Raw genomic sequence first — 16,342 nt, 5'->3', positions numbered from 1 at the left:
GCTTAGCAGACAGACTTAGTCTGGCGGCTAATCAGATTCACAGCTCCAGTTTTGACTCTCCCATTTACCAGGCCAATGATCTTGACCTCAGTCTCCTCATCTGTAACTCAGAAAGAGATGGGCTCTAAAGTCTAAGACCCTTTCTGACTCCATGGTTCTTAACAGGGAGCCTGGCCAGGGTGTCTGGGCAAGGACTGCATGGATTGCCACAGCCGCCAGACCTACCCAGGCCCCGCCCTTCTCACAAGTCCCCGCCCCTCACGCTCCAGGCCCCGCCCTACCCGGCCCCTAACCCCTCCCTCCCGGGGGTTGCACCTTTGACCCCGCCCCCGGGGTGTGCGTCCACCGGAAGTTCCGTGCACGGGCAGCTCACTTCCGCTCGGCAGGTGACAGCCGCGGGGCTTGGAGCGGCCGGCTGCAGCGACGCACCGGCGGAGAGGGAGGCGGCGGCTGCGGACATTTTGCTGCTGAAGCGAGCCGAGCCGTGGCGCCCGGAGCCGTTTGGACTTGCGGGTGAGGAAAAAGGCAGTCCGGAGAGATAGGAGAAGAACTGAAGGGGTCCGAGGAGAGGGGTCCGCGGGGTCAGAGGTCACGGAAGGACGCTAAGCTGGAGGGTCTCGAGCTGCGTGTGGTGAAAGGGCTACGTGCTCATTCATTCACTCCGGCTTGGTGGCCCGGCGTCATCCCGTCATCTGAGGTCCGCAGTCCCTTTTGGAGAGTCCGGCTGGAGAGACTCCTGGACTTAGGCCCCTCCTCCGCTGTGCTTCCCCGTTCCCACTCCGTGGCTAACCTGAGGCCTCCTCGTTCAGGGCCTTCTCTTTTGGCCACCGCAACCAAAATGGGGCAAAAATCTAGAAATGGCCTTATGCCGCCCGCCCCTCGTCCTTTGGGTCCTCAGGGACAAGTTGACAGAATGGGGACACTTGTACTAGTGCTAACACAACAAGAATGTCTGTCACTGGTTATCCAGCCCTATTTGACTTCGAGGCTCAGTGCTAAGCATTTTGTGTCCAGAGCTCACGGCAACCCCTGTAAGATAGCTACTATTACTTTACCCATCTTAGCCACGAGGACAGGGAGGCACAGGAGGTTAAATCACACATGAAAGGTCATTCGAGTAGTGGAGGCAAAACCAGGCTTCTATGCAGGTTTCCAGGGACCATCAAAGTGTGGGGACAAAGGAACCTGGAGCCGGTTTGGGGCCTAGGAGTGATTAGATGTATTTAGTCGTCGTTATATTGTTTGGACTGGTGTCAGGATGCAGCCTTCTAGCCTCCTGTTGGTCTGCTCTTCGTAAGGCCCATTTGATTCACTTTCATGGGAGGCTGTTCTGTCAGTGTTTTGCCTTTCAGAGCAAGAGTCCGAAGGTTTTCCTGACTGTTGGGAACTGAGACACCAAATGGGCTATTCATGAAACTAATATCCAAACACTCCTTTCGTCCTGGTTGAGCCTCGTTCCTTTTGGAGTAAAGAGAGTGGAACAACAGAATTACTTAGGAGATCTTTTGGCCATAGGTTCTAGAGGAACATACTCAAAGGAAGGGGCTTTGGCCTCGTCATGGTGCCTGGGATGAGTGATCTGTCTGGGAGATGGGACAGTGATTTGGTGGCTGGAGGGTGAGGTTCCTTTCCTTTGTAGACATTTTCTTGTTCCACTTATGCCTTGGTTCCCTTAACAGCAACACAAAAAGACTTACTACTTTTCTACTTCCTGTCGAGTGCAGTGAACTGTAATGAACCTGTGAATGTTTTCTTGTGCTTTTGAAAAAAGTACTATGTAAAAATGTTATATTAGTTTTCTCCTTTTTATTTTTTTTAAGCCTGTCTCTAGCCCCAGGCTGGCCAGGATCTCCTTGTGTCTTGAATTCATAACAATCATTCCTGCCTCAGTCTCCAAGTTCTGGGCAGATTACAGACCTGAGCCACCACACCCAGCTCTTCTATTTATTTTTTTAAGTTTACTTTTATTTTATGTATGTCAGTGTGAGGGTGCCCTGAATTGGGAGTTGTGAGCTGTCATATGGGTGCTGGGAATTGAACCCATGTCCTCTGGAGGAACCGCCAGTGCTCTTAACTGCTGAGCTATCTCTCTAGCCCCTCTTCTATTTATTTATTATAAGCTCTGAGATCCGTTTTTCTAGTTCTATTGAACTCACAGAAACTTAATAGTGTCACCTTATCCCTAACCTTCCAGGGGATAATTGGAGATAGAGCAACTTGTTACAGGTTGTAAGAACATAAACAGAGCTCAGAGCTCTGGCGCTCTGTCTTGATGAGCCCACCAGTCCTCTGCCTCTTAGGAACTATCTGTGTAGAGGTCATCTGATGAATGTGGGTAGACTGGAAGCTTCACAGTGGAAAGATCACTCTGACTCCCTGACAGTCAGTTCCTGGCTCCAACCCCAGGTCAGCAGCTTCCTAGTATTATGGCCTGGATAATTCACTTCATTTGGGTTTCTATCCTAATAAAATATGTAGATATAGCTAAGTGGAAGATCACTTCCCCAGCATTTGCAACACCCTGGATTCCATTCCCAGCACCAAGGGAGACATGGTGGTCCATGCCTATAATCCCAGCTAGCACTTATTAGTCTGAGGCAGAAAGAGAGCTAACATGATCTACATAGTAAGTTCCAGTCATGGCTACATAAAAATACTTTGTCTCAAAATAATAAGAAAACACTATCGGGCAGTGGTGGCGCATACCTTTAATCCCAGCACTCCAGAGGCAGAGGTGGGTAGATCTCTATTAGTTCCAGGTCAGCCTAGTCTACAAAGTGAGTTCCAGGACAGCCAGGGCTGTTACACAGAGAAACCCTGTCTCGAAAAACCAAAAAAGAAGGAAAGAAACCACTATTGACTCAGCAGTGTCTGCAGGTGTCAGATGATGATATCTTGCAGAGCATGTTACTATTGACCCTAAGCCATGATACCTGCCGGGGCCTCTGTCTGAGGAATGCTGTCTGCACTGCGACTGTATTGCTTCCTTCACCAGTTAGACCATTAACTGCTGAGGACCACTCCCATCCTTCTCACTTCACTTCCTAAAAGTATTTGCAGACATTTTAGTTGTGGGTACAACTGGGACTGGGTTTGGACTTTTATCTTTTGCTAGTCATACCCAAGGCTTCTGTCTTCACTGCTCACTTCCCAAAAAACCCTCAAGTCTGGTATCAAAGCCCGAAGTGCTAACAGGAAGCAGGCATGATTTGGGCTAGGTTTTTACTCTGTTGTTTTTCAGATGGTGGAGGGGCACTTGTTCCTTGAAGGCACTTCTGTTTCTCAACAGGTCTTTTTTCCTAAGGTATGTTGCTGAGATTGTCACAAGCCAGAAGAGATTTCTCCCCAGCCCCATCTTTATACTTTATATCTCAAGGAAAAAATACTCTTGGAACCTTAAAAAAAATACTACTTGGTCAGGCACATGCCTTCAATCCCAGCCCTAGGGAGGCAGAGTCAAGCAGATCTGTGAATTTGAAGCCCGCTTTGTCTACAAACTAAGTTCAAAGCCAGCCCGGGCTACACAGAGAAACCCTGACTTGGAAAAACAAAACCAAAAATAAAAATCCTACTTCAATCTATCAATGGGTCCCCTTTTCCCCCAGGCTGGAGCACAGCATCCAGGCCCTTTAGACTGTGACTTCTTAGCACAGCATCCAGGCCCTTTAGACTCTGACTTCACCAGGCTCACCGGCTTCATTTTTCCATTCTACTCTTCTACTTTCTCCCAGTCATATTCAGCTGCTGCCAGTTCTGCAGGCTGCACCCTGTGCTTTGCCTTTGCTTTGTGCTCTTCTCTCTGCCTGTACCCGACTCCTGCTGCTCTTGCCCAAACTCCTTTGCTGAACTACTGCTTGAGGCTTGTCAATTGCTCATTACCTCCACCTTGCAAGAGGCCTGAGCTGATGCTCTTCTAGTGTCCTGTGGCAGTAATCACAATGAGTGTAATTGCCTGTTTACTTGGCTTCCTTCTTAGTAAAGATCTCTTAGTCTTTGCAAGAACTTGTCTGAACTGTGTGTGTCTCCAGCATCTAGTGAGGTGTATGGCACACACAGCCAATGTGTAATAAGGGTTTGGGGAAAGAACAAACGAATGAATATTCCATTGCGTTGTTAGGTTTCTAGGTGATGTTATGTGCATCCTCATGTTATCCCACAGGGATGGGGGAAAATGTGACTGGTAGAGGGACTTAACTACTCTGAACTCTCCATTGCTGTTCTCAGTCATCAGAGTGCCTGAGAGCCTCCAGGGTTCTGGGGAGCAGGGAGATGGTAAACCTTCAGTAGTGTTGGCTGATATTTGCCAAACCAGTGGGTTGGATTCTGCATGTGTTGACCTGTTTTAGCTTTACAAACCTCTAATTCCAGGATACATCCTGTTAGTAGTGGGGCCAAGAGGCTTAGCTGTGGTTCTAGGTTCTGAAGCTCCCTGTGTCTTCAGTCTAACAGGATGGTGTCTGAAGATGGGAGGCCCTTTCTAGTTAAGGCCAAAGTATAACTGGTTGACTCTAGAAGTTCCAGAGTCCATCAACTAGGACGCCTTAGTTACTGACCCCCCCAGGTTCCAATCTTTCCTCTCAGTGTTTCCTAAGACAGGAGATGATAGAATTGGAAGTTATACTTAAATATCTTTTATTTTGTACTCTGTGTGTGTGTGTGTGTGTGTGCGCGCGCGCGCGCACCTGTTCTCAGGAATTGGCTCTCTTCTTCTACCATGGGAGTTCTGGGGATCACACTCAGGCCTGGCAACAAACACCTCTTTCCACTGGGCTGTGTCACCATCTGTGTTTTGTTTTATTTGTGGTACTGAAGAGTTAAAACTCAGGGCCTCATGTACACCAGGAAGCTGCACCACCACTGATATATATATATATATATATATATATATATATATATATATATATTAAAAAGCTCTTTTACAAAAGTTATTTTATGTGTATGACTGCCTGCATATATGTATATGCAACATGTGTGAGCTTGGTGCCCTTGGATACCAGAAGAGACCAACAGGTCCCTAGGACTAGAGTTACAGAGCTGCCATGTTGGTGTTGGAAATGGAACCTGAGTCCTCTGCAAGAGCAGCGAATGCATTTAATCCACTGAGCCATCTCTCCAGATCCATCAAGAACCTTTAATTACATTTATTTATTTTCTGTGGGATCAGGGACACCCTTGCAATGGCCTTTGCTTTTGAAAGTCAGAAGATAACTTTTGGGAGTGGGTTCTCTTCTGCCACCAGGGGTTCCACTCAAGGCTCAAATCAGGTTATCAGGCTTGGTAGCAGAAACTTCTACTACTGGGCCATCTCACTGACCCTTTCCTCAAAAGTTCTAAAACCAGTGCTTTGGTTATATGTTATATACATGAGTAGACTTGGGCAGCTTATATTTTTTAACCACACCTAATTGCTTTTTGGTCTTAAGCTCTTTGAGGTGGAGAGACTTTTTTTGTGTAGCCAGCTATTGGGTCTGCTTCTATCATCTTCATTCTTTGACCTTGAACAGTTGAAGTGTTTGATGTTGAGGTTCTGATAACAGAGACTTCCTAAGTCTAGCATTCACTCATTCATTAAGTGTTCATAGTGTCCAGCAATGGAATGTGCCAGTAGGTACACAAGCCAGGCTTAGTTTCTGCCATGGTGTTGCTTTCTTCTGGGGGCGAGACAAAGCAGAAATAGAAAACAAATGCAATGATTGAAAAATTAATAAGATATGAGGAAAACAGAAGACATAGCCGCCAGAGCCTGTTAAAATGAAATCTTGTCTCAGGACTCCACTACACCAGTGTAAAGCCAGCACCCTTATAGTGACTGTAAGCCATTCTTCTGACACTTAGAGCATCCTCATTGCTCATTCAGACACACTCACGTCAGACACACCAGGTACACTCGCACTTCTGCCCTGGTGGTGGTAGGCATGTATCTGGGACCTCATGCTTGCTAAGTAAGCTTCTGCTCTATTGCTTTGCCCCATACCTAACCCCAGATGTTCATTTGGTCTGGCTGATGTTTCCCATACATCCTTCACCTCAAGGAAGCCTTCTGTGGCCACTAGTTAAATTTAAATTTCAACCTCCTTTCCCCCTGCCCCATGCTTGCTGTCCTCCTTTCCTATTTGTTTGTTTATTTGTTTTGTTTTTTCAAGACAGAGTTTCTCTGTGTAGACTTGACTGTCCTGGAACTCATTCTGTAGACCAGACTGGTTCACAGAGATCTGACTCTGACTCTCCAAGTGCTGGGATTAAAGGTGTGTACCACTGCCTGGCTCTCTCTCTCTCTCTCTCTCTCTCTCTCTCTCTCTCTCTCTCTCTCTCTCTGTGTGTGTGTGTGTGTGTGTGTCTGTCTGTCTGTCTGTCTGTCTGTCTGTCTGTCTGTCTGAGTGTCTGTGAGTATATGTGTGTGTGTGTGCTTCTTCGGAACTGGCTAATGTCTACAGCTCTGTTTTATGTTTTTTTGTTTTTTAAATCTTCCTTTTCTGCAAAGATTTCTCTTTCTTTCATTGCACATAAACAGCTTCCACTGTATGGTCGGTGCTTGGTATGCAAATGTATAAAAATACTGGAGATAATGCCTTCTGCAGATGGTAGGTGTAGGGAATGTATCTTTGAAGTGGTGCCATCTAAGCTGAGATTTGAAGGATAAGTTGGAGCTGCTAGGGCAGGAGAGGATAATCTTGGTAGGATCAGCAAATACAGAGACAATGGGAAGGAAGTGCTTAGCAAAACACTGAGGGCCTGATGGTCTGAGGTCCTTGCGAGCCTGGTAGTGCTCTCATGGCAGCCCATGTCATATTTCCCCACCTCCTATAATCTATTCACTCTGAGTCTGTGGGGACAGGTTGCTATGGCCTGCCTCACTGAAGGAAGGGGCCTGAACATTTCTCTCCTCCATTTTATTATTGTCTTAGTTACTTTTCTGTTGCCGTGAAGAGACATCATGACTGAGGAAACTTATAAAAGAAAGCATTTAATCTGAGGACTCAGAGTTCCAGAGGGTTAGAGTCCTTGACTGTTGACTGTCATGGTGGGGAGCATGGCAACAGTCAGACATGGGGCTAGAGCAGTAGCTGAGAGCTTGCATCTGATCCACAAGCATGAGGCAGAGAGAGAGCCCATAAACACTACTGGGAATAGTGTAAGTTTTTGAAACCTCAAAGCCCATTCCCAGTGTCACACCTCCTCTTAACAAGGCCATACATCCTTCCCAAACAGTTCTACCAACTGAGGACCAAACATCTAAGCTTATAGGGGCCATTCTCACTCAAACTACCACAATTATATATTTATAGTTAATTAATTTTTTGTGGTCCTGAGGGTGGATGGAATCTTGGCCTTTACCACTGATCTCTCTTCTCAGCCCATTTCTCCCATTTGAGATGTTGCCAACGGGACATCTACCCTGCGCCATTTCTTCTCTAATCACTTTTATGCTTAACCTTCTAATTATTGGCTTTAAAATGAGCTTGGAGGTCTGGCATTTTCCATTTCAAGATAATCAACACTAGTTTGGGATTGGTTTACAAAACTTGAAATTTCCCCAAGAGTTAGTTATCATGTCTATTGATCACCTGTTTGCTGATGCATGGATAAGAGGTGGGAATATAGTATTGAACAAACCTAAGTTCTAGCTCTCATGAAATCTGCTTTATGGAGGAAGAAAAATAGACACTATAAGTACTCTTTATAATTGTAATACTTTGAAAAAATGAAAGGTTGGAAAGTTTGGGGAATTGATTGGAGAGGTGTACTGTTTTAGAGAAAGGAATCAGTCAGGCATAATAGTGCAGACCTGTAATCCCAGCACTTGGGAGGACGAGGAAGACCTGTCTAAAAGCAAGGGAAAACAGGTCTGGTGATGTGTCCCGTACTCAAGAGGCAGAGACAGGTAGATCTCTAGGAGTTCAAGGCCAGACTGGTCTACATATCGAGTTCTAGGCCAGCCAAGACTGAACTTTTTTTTTTTTTAAATAATAAAAGAACACAGGGATGGCAAGATAATTCAGTTGATAAAAGGCATTTGCCACCATGCCTGACAATCTGAATTTGATTCTGTTGGCACTCCATGAGGTATAAGAAAAGAACCAGCTAGGTGGTGATGGCACATGCTTTTAATCCCAACACTAAGGAGGCAGGGGGGCTGATCTTTATGAGTTTGAGGCCAGCCAAGACATCCAGGGGTGTACAGAGAAACCATGTCTTGAAAAACCAAAAGGGAGGGAGGGAGAGAGAGAGAGAGAGAACGAGAACAAACACTAACAAAAAAAGTGATATTAGAAGCCTTAAGAAGAAGGTAACAGCTGAGGCCTATGAATTGAGGCCAGTGTGGTCTACATAGCAAGCTCCAGAACAGCTAAGACTACAAGAGAGACCCTATCTTAGAAGAAGGAGAAGAAGGAGAAGAAGAAGAAGAAGAAGGAGGAGGAGGAGGAGGAGGAGGAGGAGGAGGAGGAGGAGGAGGTGGTGGTGGTGGTGGTGGTGGTGACGACATCTGAGCCAAGACCTAAAAGAGTAATGTCCAAGTTATGAAGGTATCTGGAGTGCTCGCTTCGGCAGCACATATACTAAAATTGGAATGAAGGTATCTGGTTAAAAAGCCTTCCTAGAAAGTAGACCAAATGTCTAAAGGCCTTAGACATTATAGAACATGCCTATTGTACTTATAGATTAGAAAAGAAGCTTGATCTGGAGAGGTGGCCCAGTGGTTAAGAGTAGTTGTTCTTGCAGAAGACCTGGGTTCAAATCCCAGTACCCACGTGAAGACTCACCACTGTCGTCCATAACTGCAGTTAAAAGGAATCCAACTGATTTACCAGGCATGCACTTGGTACACAGACATACAGGCAGGTAAAACCCTCATACACATAAAATTTTAATTTTGTTTTTGTTTTGGGTTTTTTTTTGAGACAGGGTTTCTCTATGTAGCCCTGGATATCCTGGAACTAGCTCTGTAGACCAGGCTGGCCTTGAACTCATAGAGATTTGCCTGACTCTGCCTTCCAAGTGCTGGGATTAAAGTATCTGAGGAGGCAAGGTTGGGCAGTGGCAAATGCCACTTGATATTTGACAAGGCCTCTACATCTTCTGTTGGCAGAGTCCACCATGCTGGCCTCCAAGGCCGTCCCTGAAGCTTGTACTACCTTCTCTAATCTTATCTGCTCTTCTCTTCTCCCAAGTCCTTGTTTGTTTGTATTGTGATACAGTCTTGCCCAGCCCAGTCTTCAAACTCTCCATTCCTCTTGGCTCCACTTCCCAAGTACATCCATCACCATATTTGGCTCAGTTGAGGCTTTTTTTTTTTTAAGAGATTTTATTTATTATGTATACAACATTCTGCTTCCATGAATATCTGCACACCAGAAGAGGGCACCAGATCTCATAACAGATGGTTGTCAGCCACCATGTGGTTGCTGGGAATTGAACTCAGGACCTCTGGAAGAGCAGCCGGTGCTCTTAACCTCTGAGCCATCTCTCCAGCTCTCAATTGAGGCTTTTTATATATTAAGGAAAAGAATTGCCCTTGTCACAGACTCCTTAATACGTGGGCTTCTTTGGGCTTATACATGGTGCTGGCTCTTTTCTTGGTGTCGCAGTCCTTGTTTTTAAATGGATTACCATGAGAGTGAAATGAAACAGAAGCTGTAAATCAGTACTGAACCTCCTTCTAGCTGGCACTGGTGGCTCCACTGTTCTCAAGACTCACTTGTTATACTTGAATTTAGTGAGCATTCTCCATCTCACCCGTCCTTCCACATCTGCATAACCTTCCCTTCACCTCAGAGAACTTCCCTGGTGCTCCACCCATCTCAGGAATCTCCTCTGAGCTTTGGTGACTGTTTTCTGAAGGGCAGGATCATTCTCCTGTCCTCTGCAATCCAGTTTTGGCCTACTGTGTACAACTGTGTGGGCCTGCTGTGGATAACACTCCACACTGACCGATGAATGGATGGCCACACTTCTCCAAAAAGTGTTCCCTTTGGTAGGTGGGAGAACAGAAATTGTAATAAGCCTTGTTCTGTGGTCTCTGGTTTCTGTTTCCTTATTTTAATTAACATGAGTATTGTCCCAAAGAAGTCCTTATACTAATTTATTTATTTTGTTTTATTTTTTGTTACTATTAGTGTTGATTTGTTTTCCAAGACAGGGTCTTACTACGTAGCTCTGGCTGTCCTGAAACTCATTCTGTAGACCATGCTGGTCTCGAACTTGCAAAGATCCACCTGCCTCTGCCTCCCAAGTGCTAGGATCAAAGGTGTGTGCCACTAGCTTGGTTTGTTTTTATTTTTTATTTTTCAAGGGTGGGAGGGACTAGGGGGGTTAGTTTTTTAAGACAGGATTTCTTTGTGTAGCCCTGGCTGTCCTGGAACTTGCTCTGTAGACCAGCCTGGCCTCAAACTCAGAGAATTGCCTACCTCTGCCTCCTGAGTGTTGGGATTAAAGGTATATGCATTAACCATCGTTTTTGTTTTGTTTTTGTTTTTTTAATCCAGAGTAATGTGGCTCTTTCTTGACAGCAGCTTTTTTAGAACATTGTTGGCAGATTAGTGGGAAACTGACTCTGAAATAAGGTTCTTGACGCTCACTGCTGATGAAGGACTTTTGTTTGTGTGTGGTACTTTTTTCTACCTTTGGGTCCTTTTCATTTTAAAGCTTTTAATTACTATGATCCTCAAGAGATTCCTTTGATTAATCAGTTCTCATCCAAATCTCAAGAGACCCACAGCTTGGCAAGCTCACCCAGACAGGCTTTTACTAGGCATGTTACCAAACCTGCTGTTCCTGCTGTTTGAGGTAGATAGATGGGCCCTAAAGTAACCTGCTGTTCAACATCTGAGTTCTACGGGATATGTGGCAACCCGTATCCTGTACCCTTTAGCTTGACCTGTGTGCATTTCCACCAGGGCTTCATTCAGAGAAGAGTGTCTGCCTCCCTGGATAGAGTGGGGCATGTGACTGCTCTTAAGACAGTGTTAGGGGATGTTGGCACCATTATTTCCCAGCTGTGTGACTCTAAACAAATGCCTTGGCTCTCTTGGCTTCTGTTTTCCTTAACTGTGAGAATAAAATTTTCACAGATATTAGGAAGATGGAATTTAAGTGATATACTTTTGTTACATTTATTTATTGTGTGTGCCCTGACAAGTGTGTGGAAATAAGAAGACGACTTGCAGGATTCTCTCTCTCCATCATGTAGGTCCTGGGAGTCAACTCAGTTTGTCAAGCTTGGTGGCAATCACCTTTACCTGCTGAGCCATCTTGCCAGCTCTCTGAGGACTCAATTTAAAATTCTATGTGGTGTCTGGCCCACAGTATATGTCTGTTTGTCATACTTCTATAATCATCATCTTTGTTCTGCATTTCATGCCAAGCCTGAAGAAAATGGAATATTTTCTCATAGTTGCTGAGCTCACTTGAATGATCCTGTCTATGAGTCTGGTGACCTCATTGTCTCAGAGAGAAAGTCTAAAGTCTGGTTTCTCTACTGATGACTCACCTTTTCGTCTTTGAGTTGGTCTTACCTATTTCCCTAACATTAAAGTGAACGTTTGTACTTACCTGTGAAATACCTTTTCCTTTTTAAAAGACTGTTGGGTAGAGTGTGTCTGTAGCTTCTTAGTAGAGTGTTTGCTTTGTAAGTATGACACTAGTTTCTATCACCAACATCACCAGAAAAAAGTAAGATAAAAGATTGGCAGATGGGGAGAAGTGCCTGGAATCCGACTCGGCCTCATAGGGAGGGTCACAGTCAGGCAGGGCATAGCATAGAGGGTATATATGTGAGATAAACCAGTCTCCATCCATGAGACAGAGCTGAAAGAGCATAGCACATGTAATGACCAAAATATGGCTTTTCTGCTTACGGTGAAGGAGAAGTGGCAACTACACTCTAGTCCCTCCATTGTGTGTGTTTCCATGTGTGTGCTGGTGCACAAGCGTGTGAATACATGCATGTCTTTGTGGAGGCCAGAGATCGACTTGATGTGTTGTTCCTCAGGTGCTGTCCATCTGGATTTTTGAGTCAGTCTGTCACTGGCCTAGAACTCACTAATTAGTCTAGTTTGGCTGGCTAGTAAGCTTGCACCAGAGATCTGTCACAAGTGTGGACCACCATTTTTTTATGAGTTCTGGAGTACTGGCATCCTCATGCTTGCTTGGCAAGCACTTTACCAAAATTGAACTTTCTTTGTGACTGAAGAAAGCCCTTTTCATTCTCTTTCTTAGCCTTTCTGCTTCTTTTCTTTTTACCTCTGAGACTGGGTGTCACTATGAAACCCAAGCTGACCTAGAACTCATGGTCCTTGTTCCTTGGTCTCCCAAGGGCTGGAATTACAGGTATGCAGTGCTGTGCCAGTCTAACTTAGTCCTGACTGTCCTGAGGTCCATATGTCCACATAGCAATTTCTGAGCAGCTGTCATCATGGAAGGGTTTAACATGGATGCCCCAGCATAGACCTTCACAGGACAACCCTGAGTCAGACCTCCTTAAATGGTTCTCATCTCTTTCCTGTTGGTTTTGCTGACCAGATCCCTATTTAATTCACAAGTGCCCTCAGTGTGCAATACAAGTGGTAGCATGGCCACCCTCAGAGTTTCTCAGTGTAGAGACTGGATAGCTCTGACAAGATACTGCTCAAAAAGGAAAGAAGTCCTACCCCTGCAATGTTTGGCCTTGTGGAGGATGAAAACACTTTGCTCCCCAGAGTGTTACAGTTTTTCTTCCTACTGAAGACTTAATAAACTGAGCATGGTGGTACATACCTGTAATCCTAATACTCAGCTGAGGCAAGAGGATCATTTGTATGAGGCTAGCCTGACCTACATAATGAAATCCTTTCTTAGTTACTTTTCCGTTGCTGTGATAAAATACTATGACCAATATCAACTTGGAGAGAAAAGGTTTTATTTCAGTTTTCAGTTCACACCATAGTCCATTGTGAAGGAAGTAAGAGCAGGACTGAAGCAGAAGCTACAGTTTACTGGAATGCTGTTTACTGGCTTGCTCAGCCTGTTTTCTATACACCCAGGACCACCTGCCTGGGGTGGTGGGTTTTTTTGTTTGTTTGTTTGTTTGTTTGTTTGTTTGTTTGTTTGTTTCTCAAGACAGGGTTTCTCTGTGTAGCTTTGGAGCCTATCCTGATCCTGGCACTCACTCTGTAGACCAGGCTGGCCTCGAAGTCACAGAGATCTACCTGTCTCTGCCTCCCAAGTGCTGGGATTAAAAGTGTGCACCACCACTGCCCAACCCACACCAATCATTAATCAAGAAGATGCCCTCTACAGACTTGCCTATAGGCAATCTAGGGGAAGCCATTTTCTCAAGATCACCTCTTCCTAGCTATGTCTAGGTTTGTGTCAAGTTGACAAAAAAAAAAAAAAAAAAAAAAAAAAAAATCAGGACATTCTGTCTCAAAAGTCCAAACAGACCCTGTGGGATGGTTCAGTGGGTAAAGGCATTGGCCACCAACCCTGATGAACTGAATTAATTCCTGGAGTCTGCCTGTTGGAAGGGGAGAACCCACTCCTACAAATCGTCCTCTCATTACCACATTCAAGCTGTGGCATGTACATCCCTCAGCCCCAGACAGACAAATAAGTAAATGTAAAAAGGCCTAAATAAATGGAGAAACTAAATAAGATTTACTGGTGCTAGCTGGCTGCATGATGATTTTTTTTTCCTCTTTTGTCCTTTTAGAAACATATTGTGCATTTACAGTGAGTGGCAAATCAGAACATTTGAAATGTGGGAGGAGTCTTTTCTCTGTTTTCTTTGATGTGGGTTTTTTTTGTTTGTTTTGTTTTGGGGGTGGGGTTCTGAGACAGGGTTTCTCTGTATAGCCCTAGTTGCCCAAGAACTTGCTCTGTAGACCAGAGATCCTCCTGCCTCTGCCTCCCAACTGCTGGGATTAAAGGTGTGTGCCACCACCACTTGACTTGGCTGGTTTTCACACTTGAACTATGCGCTGCTGGGGGCCCTGATAAGGGGAGAAATATAGGACATAGTTGGAAGAGCCAGGATGTAGCCACCCCTACGTAGCCCCAGCCTTCCTTTTGTCATCTCAGTTCCACTTTCACCTGTTGTGTATGTTGGAGGAGGGGAGGGTCTGAGGTTCCTTTGACAATTGGAAATATAAGGCCAGAGTCAGGAGATTTATTTTACTTCCAAGACCACACAGCAGTTTGTATAGTAAAGCCAGACTTCCAGCCGCTATCTTGGCGTTGGCTCAGCCTTGCTGTATTTGTTCAAAGTTAACTGCAAAGCCTTCTGTTCCTGGTCTGTGTGGTGCTTGTCATGGAGTTTGATTTGTAAGTCCTTGGTTTTGTAGCCTCCTTGTGAACTTGTCTTCATCAACTGAGCCAGCCATCATTTGGTGAACTTTTAGACTGTGCCAGGCACAGTGCCAGTTGCTGGGTTGACAGCGTTAAACATAACAGATCCCAGATTAGAGGTATGAAGAAGACTATGGAGAGGTTGGAGATGCTTGAGAGGCCTGTGTCCCTCTAGCTATAGAGGAAGGAAGCTGTGGGGTGGGAGAGTTAAAGCTGAGGCTAAAGAATGAGCATATTGGTGGAAGTAGTATTTGGGATAAATGTACCAGTCCATCTAAGCTGCTTTATGTTTAAACAGGTAACGTGTACACACAGCACAGAGTTTCCAAGTTCTGTCAAAGGGTAAATAGAGAGTCAGTCTCACATCCCATTGGTTAATCACCCATTTTCTTTTTTGGAAGAAACTACTGATAACTTTTCTGTCCTTTTAGGGATAGTGGATCCATTTGTAAACTTGTAAGATACTAGCATTTTATTAATATTCATTTAAAATAGTGATACTGGCATACTTTGTATACTTTGCATCTTGCTTTTCCATTGGCTGTCTTGGATAATTATGATAAAAGCATGTTGGGATGGAGAGAGGACTTGGCGGTTAAGAGCACTGGCTCCTCTTCCAGAGGACTCAGGTCCCACATGGTGGTCACAGCCATCTGTAACTCCAGTTCCAGGGAGTCCCACACCCTCCCCTGGCTCCTGCAGGCACCAGGCATACACATAAAACTTTAAAAACCATGTTTAAGCTGGGTATGGTAGCACAGGATTTTAATCCTAGCACTCAAGAGGTGGAGGCAAATGGATCTCTATGAGTTAAAGTATTCACAGCATTTTGCTATTATGAAGGTTGTTGAGTAAATAACTTTGTTTTTTATATGGAAAGTCCTAAAAGTTCAATTACTGAACCACCGACTAAGTACATTTGCAGTTTTGAAAGCTATTGCCAAACTACTCAAGAGTTGTATAAGGCCGTTAGTCTCTTGTTGACATCAAATGAGGATCCTTATTTCCTGTATTTGTACCACCATGGAATGTTAGCAGACTTTTAGGTTTTCACTAGTCCAGTAGCCACTTAATAGTATTTTATTGTCATTTCAGTTTCTGTGCCTCTTATGAGTAGGCATGAAAGTTTTATATTTGGTAAACTGTCTCCATTCTTCTCCATTCTCCTCTTTATATTGGTGGGTTTTGTTTGTTTTGTGACAAGGTCTTGTTATGTAGCCTAGGCTGGCCTCAAACTCTCCACCCATCTTGTTTCCCTGAGTGCCCCATGTCCACTACTTGCCTCAGTTCTGGATTTTGATGTTATGGAAACAAGTTTGCCTTTGTCATCAATGGGATGACAATTTTTGTGAGTTTGTAATTTGCCTCTTTATTATTATTATTATTGTTTTTGGTCATGCAAGAAAATTGACTTTTTATAATTGGACCTTTTAAGTCTAGCTTTTATGTCACACAAAGGCTTTTTTTTCTTCTGGATTTTGGTCCAGTCTACCTTTTCCTCTCCAATATCCGTATTACTGTTTTGTTTTTGTTTTTCTGAGACAGTATTTCTCTGTACAGCCCTCTCTGTCCTGTCAAACTCACAGAAATCTGCCTGCTTCTGCCTCCCTAGTGCTGGGATTAAAGGTGTGTGTCACCACGCCAGGTTGCATGCATGGATGTCAAAGGACAACCTGTGTAAGTCAGTTCTTTCCTTCTACCTTTACCTAATGAACAATCATGCTAGCCCAAAATATTCTCCCCTCCCCTCTCCTCCTTTTCTCTCTCTCTCCATAGGGTCTTTTTAGCCCTGGCCTGGAAATTGCTTTGTAGATCAGGCTGGCCTCAAATTTACAGTGTGGCCAGGATATGCATCAGGACACAGATCATCTTCATCACCTGCAGGGAGCTTCCAGGCCTCCTTTAGCTAGGGTCCCCTGACCTAACTTATACCACCAGAACTTAGTTTTGCTTTTTCTACTCTACAGCTTCATGACATCCCTTGATACTTAAGGTGTTTGTTTTTTCTGTTTGGTTGGCT

General features: G+C 44.6%; 1 protein-coding gene across 5 annotated transcripts in view; it reads left to right on the top strand.

Moving 5' to 3' along the window:
- The first annotated feature begins 361 nt into the window (after positions 1-361).
- The window catches only part of Ap1b1 (adaptor related protein complex 1 subunit beta 1), a 56,397-nt gene continuing 40,416 nt past the window's right edge, over positions 362-16,342 (top strand). For 4 of the 5 annotated variants that reach the window (XM_027387355.2, XM_027387353.2, XM_027387354.2 and 1 more), the window contains exon 1: positions 362-513. The gene's annotated coding sequence lies outside the window, so the exon portion shown is untranslated. Of the gene's footprint in view, positions 514-3,241; positions 3,305-16,342 lie in introns of all 5 variants that reach the window. The other variant, XM_035452101.1, reaches the window with a different exon arrangement.

Source organism: Cricetulus griseus (assembly GCF_003668045.3).
Source record: "Cricetulus griseus strain 17A/GY chromosome 1 unlocalized genomic scaffold, alternate assembly CriGri-PICRH-1.0 chr1_1, whole genome shotgun sequence".
In the NCBI taxonomy this organism is placed as follows: domain Eukaryota; kingdom Metazoa; phylum Chordata; class Mammalia; order Rodentia; family Cricetidae; genus Cricetulus; species Cricetulus griseus.
This window is presented reverse-complemented; position numbering and strand designations above follow the sequence as displayed.